We start from the raw sequence: 7,854 nt of genomic DNA on the forward strand, positions 1-7,854 counted from the left end.
CAGTTTCTCAGTTAAAGTGGGTCTGGTCGGGCCAGGTGGCTCACGCCTGTAATCCACTGAGCAGGTGGATCGCCTGAGGTCAGAAGCTCGAGACCAGTCTGACCAAAATACCAAAAATACAGAAAAATTAGCCAGGTGTGGTGGCGCATGCCTGTAATCCCAGCAACTTGGGAGGCTGAGGCAGGAGAATCACTTGAACCTGGGAGGCGGAGGTTGCAGTGAGCCAAGATTGCACCATTGCACTCCAACCTGGGGACAGAGCAAGACTCCAACTGAAAAAAAAAAAATTATAAAGTGGGTCTGATAAGAGTGCCTTTGCTCTCATAATGAGAAATAAATGAGATAAATTAGAAGTATGCTTCACACATGAGAAGCGCATATTAGTCTCAGGATAAGACTAAGGAAGATATTGATTGGCTAAAGGAAGCATTGTCTTGGCTGTCTTCCTGACACCGACTGGGACACAGAGCATGTGACCCCAGTTCCCTGAACTTCCCAAGGCACTGTCAGTGGATGATGTATGTGGCAGGGATCTCCGGTGTGGATTTTTGAGCACTGAACTTACACATATATCACTGCAATGAAGCGTTACCTTTGCATATTCACAACCTCTTTTTTTTTTGAGACAGAGTCTCACTCACCCTGTCGCCCAGGCTGGAGTGCAGTGGCATGATCTTGGCTGACTGCAACCTCTGCCTCCTGGGTTCCAGCGATTCTCCTGCCTCGGCCTCCCAAGTAGCTGGGATTACAGGTGCCCACCACCATGCCCGGCTAATTTTTGTATTTTTAGTAGAGACAAGATTTTGCCATTTTGGTCAGGCTGGTCTCAAACTCCTGACCTCAAGTGACCCGCCTGCCTCAGCCTCCCAAAGTGCTGTGATTATAGGCATGAGCCACCGCCCGGCCTTGGCAACCATTTTTCATGTGACAAACTAATAAATACTCAGAGAAGGCAGTTAAAATATTTTGCTGTCTCCACCCACATGCATCTAGCTTTCACATTCTCAATCCTGGTTAATATCAAAGTTTTTTTAAAAAGTTGTCTTTTGATGAAGAATTTTGTCTTCGTTTTTGATATAAATGACATCAAACTGAGCATCCTTTTATAACAGCCTAGTCACAATCATTTCCATTTTTCTCAGTGAGGAACTGGTTTTTAAACATGAATTTTTATAACTCAGACAACTTTTACTCACACTTTATTTTCACTTGATTTTTTTTTTTTTTTTTTTCTGGAATGGAGTCTCACTGTGTCACCCAGGCTGGAGTGCAGTGCTGTGATCTTGGTTCACTGCAACCTCTACCTCCCGGGTTTGAGCAATTCTCCTGCCTCAGCCTCCCGAATAGCTGGGATTATAGGCACCCACCACCATGCCCAGCTAACTTTTGCATGTTTTAGTAGAGACGGGGTTTTGCCATGTTGGCCAGGCTGGTCTTTGAACTCTGGACCTCAAGTGATCCACACGCCTCGGCCTCCCAAAGCACTGAGATTAGAGTTGTGAGCCACCATACCCGGCCAAATATTTTATTTTAAACAAATTTTTGTGAAGCAGGGTCTTGCTCTGGCACTCAGGCTGGAGTGCAGTGGCGCAATCACAGCTCTCTGCCATCTGGATCTCCCAGGTTCAAGTGATCCTCCCACCTCAGCCTCCATAGTAACTGGGACTATAGGCGTATGCCACCAGGCCCGGTTAATATATTTTTTTGATTTTTTGTAGAAACATAGTCTTGCCATGTTGCCCAGGTTGGTCTTGAACTCCTGGGCTCAAGTGATCCACCTGTCTTGGCCTCCCAAAGTGCTGGAATTATGGGCATGAGCCACCGCGCCCAGCAACATTTTGTTTTTTAAAAAAATTAAATTTAATAACATCATTGTGGTTGTTTCACATTTGTTTTTATAGTCACAGATAGGTTTTTTGATGAGATGCCAAACAATCCAATAGGGAAATAAGTTTTTTAAAATAAATGATGGGGGTCGGGCATGGTGGTTCACACCTGTAATCCCAGCACTTTGGGAGGCCGAGGCAGGTGGATCACTGGAGGTCAGGAGTTTGAGACCAGCTTGGTCAACAAGGCGAAACCCCGTCTCTACTAATAATACAAAAAAAAAAAAAATAGCTGGGCGTGGTGGCATGCAGGAGAAACACTAGAATGTGGGAGGCAGAGGTGGCAGTGAGCCAAGATCGTGCCACTATACTCTAGCCTGGGTGACAGAATAAAAACTGTCTCAAAAAAATTAAAATAAAATAAATAAATAAATGATGCAGCTGAGGCAGTGGCTCATGCCTGTAATCCCAGCACTTTAAGAGCCCAGGAAGGAAGGATCCCTTGAGCCCAGCAGTTTAAGGTCAGCCTGGGCCACATAGTGAGACCTTGTCTCCTTGCAAAAAAATTTTTTTTTAATTAGCCGGGTATGGAAGTATGTATGCCTCTGGTCTCTACTACATGGGAGGTAGAGGTGGGAGGATCACTTGAGCCCAGGAGTTGGAGGCTCAGTGAGTTATGACCATGCTGCTGCACTCCAGCCTGGTTGAAATAGTGAGACCCTATAAGAAAGGAAAGGGAACGGAAAGGGGAAGGGGAAGAGGAGGGGGAGGGGGAGGAGGAAGGGGAGGAAAGGGAGGAAAGGGAAGAAGGGAAGGGAGAAGAGAAGGGAAGAAGGGAAGGGAAGGGAAAAAGAGAAGGGAAGAAGGGAAGGGAAGAAGAGAAGGGAAGAAGGAAGGGAAGGGAAGAAGAGAAGGGAAGAAGGGAAGGGAAGGGGAGAGGAGAGGAGAAAGGCAAATCATGGACTAGGCAAAAATATTTCCAAACACACGTGGCAAAGGACTGGTATGCAAGATATGTAAAGAATGACCACAGCTGGATGCAGTGGCTCACGCCTTTGATCCCAGCACTTTGGAAGACTGAGGCAGGCAGATTTCTTGAGCTCTAGGAGTTTGAGACCAGCTGGGCAACATGGCAAAACCTTGCAATACGGTTTGAATTTGTGTTCCCACCCAAATCCTGTTGAACTGTAATCCCCAGTGTTGGAGGAGGGGCATGGTGGGAGGTGACTGGATCATGGAGGTAGATTTCCCCCTTGCTGTTATCGTGATAGTGAGTTCTCTCAATATCTGTTTTTTTTTTTTTTTTTAATAGACCATGATAGACCAGAAGATCTGGTTGTTTAAAAGTGTATAGTACCTCTCCTTCACTCTCTTCCTCCTCCTCCTCTGGCCATGCAAGGGGTGCCTGCTTCCCCTTCACCTTCTGCCATGATGGTAAGTTTCCTGAGGCCTCCCCAGCCATGCTTCCTGTACATCTTGCAGCTTCCTGTACAACTGTGTGTCAATTAAACCTCTTTTCTTTATAAATTACCCAGTCTCAGGTAGTTCTTTATAGCAACACCAGAATGGACTAATACAACCCTTCTCCACAAAAAAATACAAAAATCATGACAACAGGCTGAGCACAGTGGCTCAAGACCGTAATCTTAGCAGTTTGGGAGGCGAAGGTAGGAGGATCATTGAGCTCAGGGGTTTGAGACCAGCCTGGGCAACATAGGGAGACCTCATCTCTACAAAAATTTAAAAATGAGGCAGGTGTGTTGGCACATGACTGTGGTCCCAGCTGCTTGAGAGGCTGAGATAGGAGCATCAGTGGAGCCTAGGAGGTTGAGGCTGCAGTGAAGTGTGATTGCACCACTGCTCTCTAGCCTGGGCAACAGAGCAAGACCCTGTCTTGAAAAAGGAAAAAAAACAACAATAATCAAATTTTAAAGTGGGCAAAAGACAAACGGATACTGTACAAAAGATGATATATGAATAATGTGAAAAAGTATCAACACGATTCATCATCACGAAAATGCACATTAAAACCACAACGTGGCACTGGTACACGCCCACCAGAACGGCTAAGTTAAAAGACTGACAATACCAAATGTTGGCAAGGTGGTGGGGCAACACACATAGCTAGTGGGGGTGTAAAATGGTACCTCCCCTTTGGATGTTTCTTTGGCAGTTTCTTTCTTTTTTTTTTTTTCTTTTTGAGACGGAGTTTCGCTCTTGTTACCCAGGCTGGAGTGCAATGGCGCGATCTTGGCTCACCTCAACATCCGCCTCCTGGGTTCAGGCAATTCTCCTGCCTCAGACTCCTGAGTAGCTGGGATTACAGGCACGCGCCACCATGCCCAGCTAATTTTTTGTATTTTTAGTAGAGACGAGGTTTCACCGTATTGACCAGGATGGTCTCGATCTCTTGACCTCGTGATCCACCCGCCTCAGCCTCCCAAAGTGCTGGGATTACAGGCGTGAGCCACTGCGCCCGGCTTGGCAGTTTCTTTTAAACTAGACATATATCTACCTCATGACACAGCAATTCTACTCTGACATACTTACCCAAAATAAAAATAATAAATTCACAAAAAAAGAGTTACTTATAGTATCTTTATTCATAATAATCCAAAACTTAGGCCAGCCTTGGTAACTCACGCCTGTGATCCCAACATTTTGAGAGGCCAAGGTGGGAAAATCACTTGAGCCTAGGAGCTAAACATATAGAGATGCCCCTCTCTACAAAAATACAAAACTTAGCCAGGCATGGTGGCACGCACCTCTAGTCTAGTTCTGGTTACTTGGGAGGTTGAAGGGGAGGATCCCTTGAGCCCAGGAGATCAAGGCTACAATGAGCCATGATTGCACCGCTGCACTCCAGCCTGGGTAACAGAGTAAGGCCATCTCAAAAATAAATAAATAAGCAAACATAATAACCGAAAACTGGAAACAGCCCAGGTGTCCACCAGTAGGAGCACTGATGGACTAGACAGGGTTAGGGTCATACAACCACGTACAACCCCACAATGAACACATTACTAATGTGTGCAATGACATGGCTCTACCTCAAAAACAGCATGCCAGTTGGGTGAAGTGGCTCACATGTGTAATCCCAGCTACTCAGGAGGCTGAGGAGGGAGGATTGCTTGAAGCCAGGAGTTCAAGACCACTCTGTGCAATACAGTGAGACCCCGTCTCAAAACAAAATTATGTGGAGTAAAAGCAGACACACACAAAAGAACACAAACTGTGTGATTCAATCCATATGAAATTCCAGATAACAATAATCTAGGGTAGACAAAACCAGAGATAAAGTTGTCTGGAGCTGGGAGGTATGGTTGGGCACTGAGATGGAGCACAAGGGAACTTTCTGGGGTGATGACAATGTCTCCATCTCAATAGGTGTCTGGTGTAAGCCTTTGTCAAAACTCAGCAAACATATACTTAAGATGTGTGAATTTCATTGTATATAAATTTTATAGCAAAAGAATAAACTTTCAATATTGAATTATAGTTAATAGCATACATTGTGAAGCATTTAGCGAGAGTGCTCTGATGTCTGTAATGTGCTTTGAAATGTACCAAAAAGGAGATGGATTAATGGGTGGAGGGATGGAAAGATAAACTGTTATGTGAAGAGCCCAGCAGAGTAAGAAATTAAGGGTAGGCTGGCATAGTGGCTCACGTCTGTAATCCCAGCACTTTGAGAGACAGAGGTAGGCAGATCGCTTGAGCCCAGGAGTTCGAGACCAGCCTGGGCAACACTGTGGAACCCCAGGTGTGGTGGTGCATGCCTATAGTCCCAGCTACTTGGGAGGCTGAAATGGGGGGATCTCTTGATCCCGGGAGGTTGAAGCTGCAATGAGCTATGATCACACCTCTGCACTCCAGTCTGGGCAACAGAGTGAGAGCCTATCTCAAAAAAAAAGAAAAAAAGTGAAGGGTAGAATCTAGGTGGAGGCTATACCAGCGCTCATTGTAAAACTTTTTCAACTTAAGCTTTATGTTTGAAATTTTTTATAGTAACATGTTTAAAAAGAACTTTAATAATATTGAATGTGTTTGTTTTTGGAGTTTTAATTTCGGCAAGTGACACTATTGACGTGATTTTTCCATTTACAATTGTGATATAAAGTTTCCTTTTTAAAGTAATCCATTTAAATTAAAAAAGGGGCTCTATTTAAGAAAAGAGAGCAAGTAAATATCAGCATCAATGATCACAGATCCCGCAAAGCTCATGAAGGCAATGAGGGAACGGGCTAAGTCTGGGATGATGAGTAGGATGTTGGGAACAACACAATCTCTAGAGCAGCCTGGGTTTGCATTTCAGCCCTGCTGCCTCCTCAGGGTGTGACCTTGGACAAGCCTTATGTAGGCAATGGGATTGATACAGTCTCCTCGGAAGGGAGCTTTGTGAGTGTGAATGAGAGAACCCAGGGAGAGTGTAGTTTGGAGGCCTCAGTAAGCGGCACCTCCCTCGCACAGAGGGGAGAAAAGCAGAGGACATTCCCGTCTAGGAAAACCGTTTGAAGAATACAACTGGAGCAGGGAGTATATATGTGTGAGCAGTGGGGCTAGGCCGTGGGAGAGAGTCAAAGAAGGGCCACCAGATTGAATGGGGAGTAAGGAAGAAGAGAGAGCCAGTACCGAGCACCCACACAGTCACTTAGGATGGCCAACTATTTCTGCTTCTCCAGCACATCCTCCTCTTGAGAAATGTAATGCCCACCCTTGGCGGGGGTGGACAGATCTTGGAGCCCCGGGCTCCAGGACTGTGTGATGCGGCTTCTATGTCCTGGAGCACGCCTTGCTTCCTTTAACATCCCAGGTCTTCCAGAGGCCTGGGCAGAGAACCAAGAACTCTCCACTCTGCACGAGAGAGACAGATCTAATTCATTAAAACTCTTCTCCCCAGCCACAGGGCATCCAGCCACCTGGAAGGCTGGGACTAATCCTTCAGGCACACTCAACTGGGGAGGGAAAAAACATCTCTCATCTTAGCGGGAGGCCCAAGAGGTCTCTGACTGCTGCACCCGTAGTTCTCAGTTCTTGCTGTTAGAAAGGTTTACTCTGAGCTCTGAAATCAGATGGATCCATCAACTGATTTTTTTTTCACTAGTTTCTTTTCTTCTTTTTTTTTTTTTTTTGAGATGGAGTTTCGCTCTTGTTACCCAGGCTGGAGTGCAATGGCGCAGTCTCGGCTCACCGCAACCTCCGCCTCCTGGGTTCAGGCAATTCTCCTGCCTCAGCCTCCTGAGTAGCTGGGATTACAGGCACGTGCCACCATGCCCAGCTAATTTTTTGTAGTTTTAGTAGAGACGGGGTTTCACCTTGTTGACCAGGGTGGTCTCGATCTCTTGACCTCGTGATCCACCCGCCTTGGCCTCCCAAAGTGCTGGGATTACAGGCTTGAGCCACCGTGTCCGGCTTAGTTTCTTTTTTTCTTTTCTTTTCTTTTTTTTTTTTTTTTGAGATGGAGCCTCGCTCTGTCACCCACCAGGCTGGATGCAGTGGCACAATCTTGGCTCAGGCTGGCATGCAGTGGTGTGATCACGGCTCCCTGCACCCTCAACCCATGGGGCTTAAACAATCCGCCAACCTCAGTCTCCCAAGTAGTTGGGACCACAGGTGTGTGCCACCATGCCTAGCTTTTTTTTTGTTTTTTTTTTTTTTGAGACAGAGTTTTGCTCTTGTTGCCCAAGCTGGAGTGCAATGGTGCGATCAAGGCTCACTGCAACCCCTGCTTCCCAGGTTCAAGCAATTCTCCTGCCTCAGCCTCCAGAGTAGCTGGGATTACAGGCATGCATCACCACGCCCAGCTGATTTTTTTTAATTTTTAGTAGAAATGGGGTTTCACCATGTTAACCAAGCTGATCTCAAACTCCTGACCTCAGGTGATCCGCCTGCCTCGGCCTCCCAAAGTGCTGGGATTATAGGTCTGAGCCACCATGCCCGGTCATGCCTAGCTAACTTTTTAAAAAATATTTTTTGTAGAGACAGGGCCTCGCCATGTTGTCCAGGCTGATCTTGAACTCCTGGACTC

This window comes from Sapajus apella, unplaced genomic scaffold, assembly GCF_009761245.1.
Source record: "Sapajus apella isolate SASKATOON/1434 unplaced genomic scaffold, GSC_monkey_1.0 scaffold14, whole genome shotgun sequence".
Lineage (NCBI taxonomy): Eukaryota > Metazoa > Chordata > Mammalia > Primates > Cebidae > Sapajus > Sapajus apella.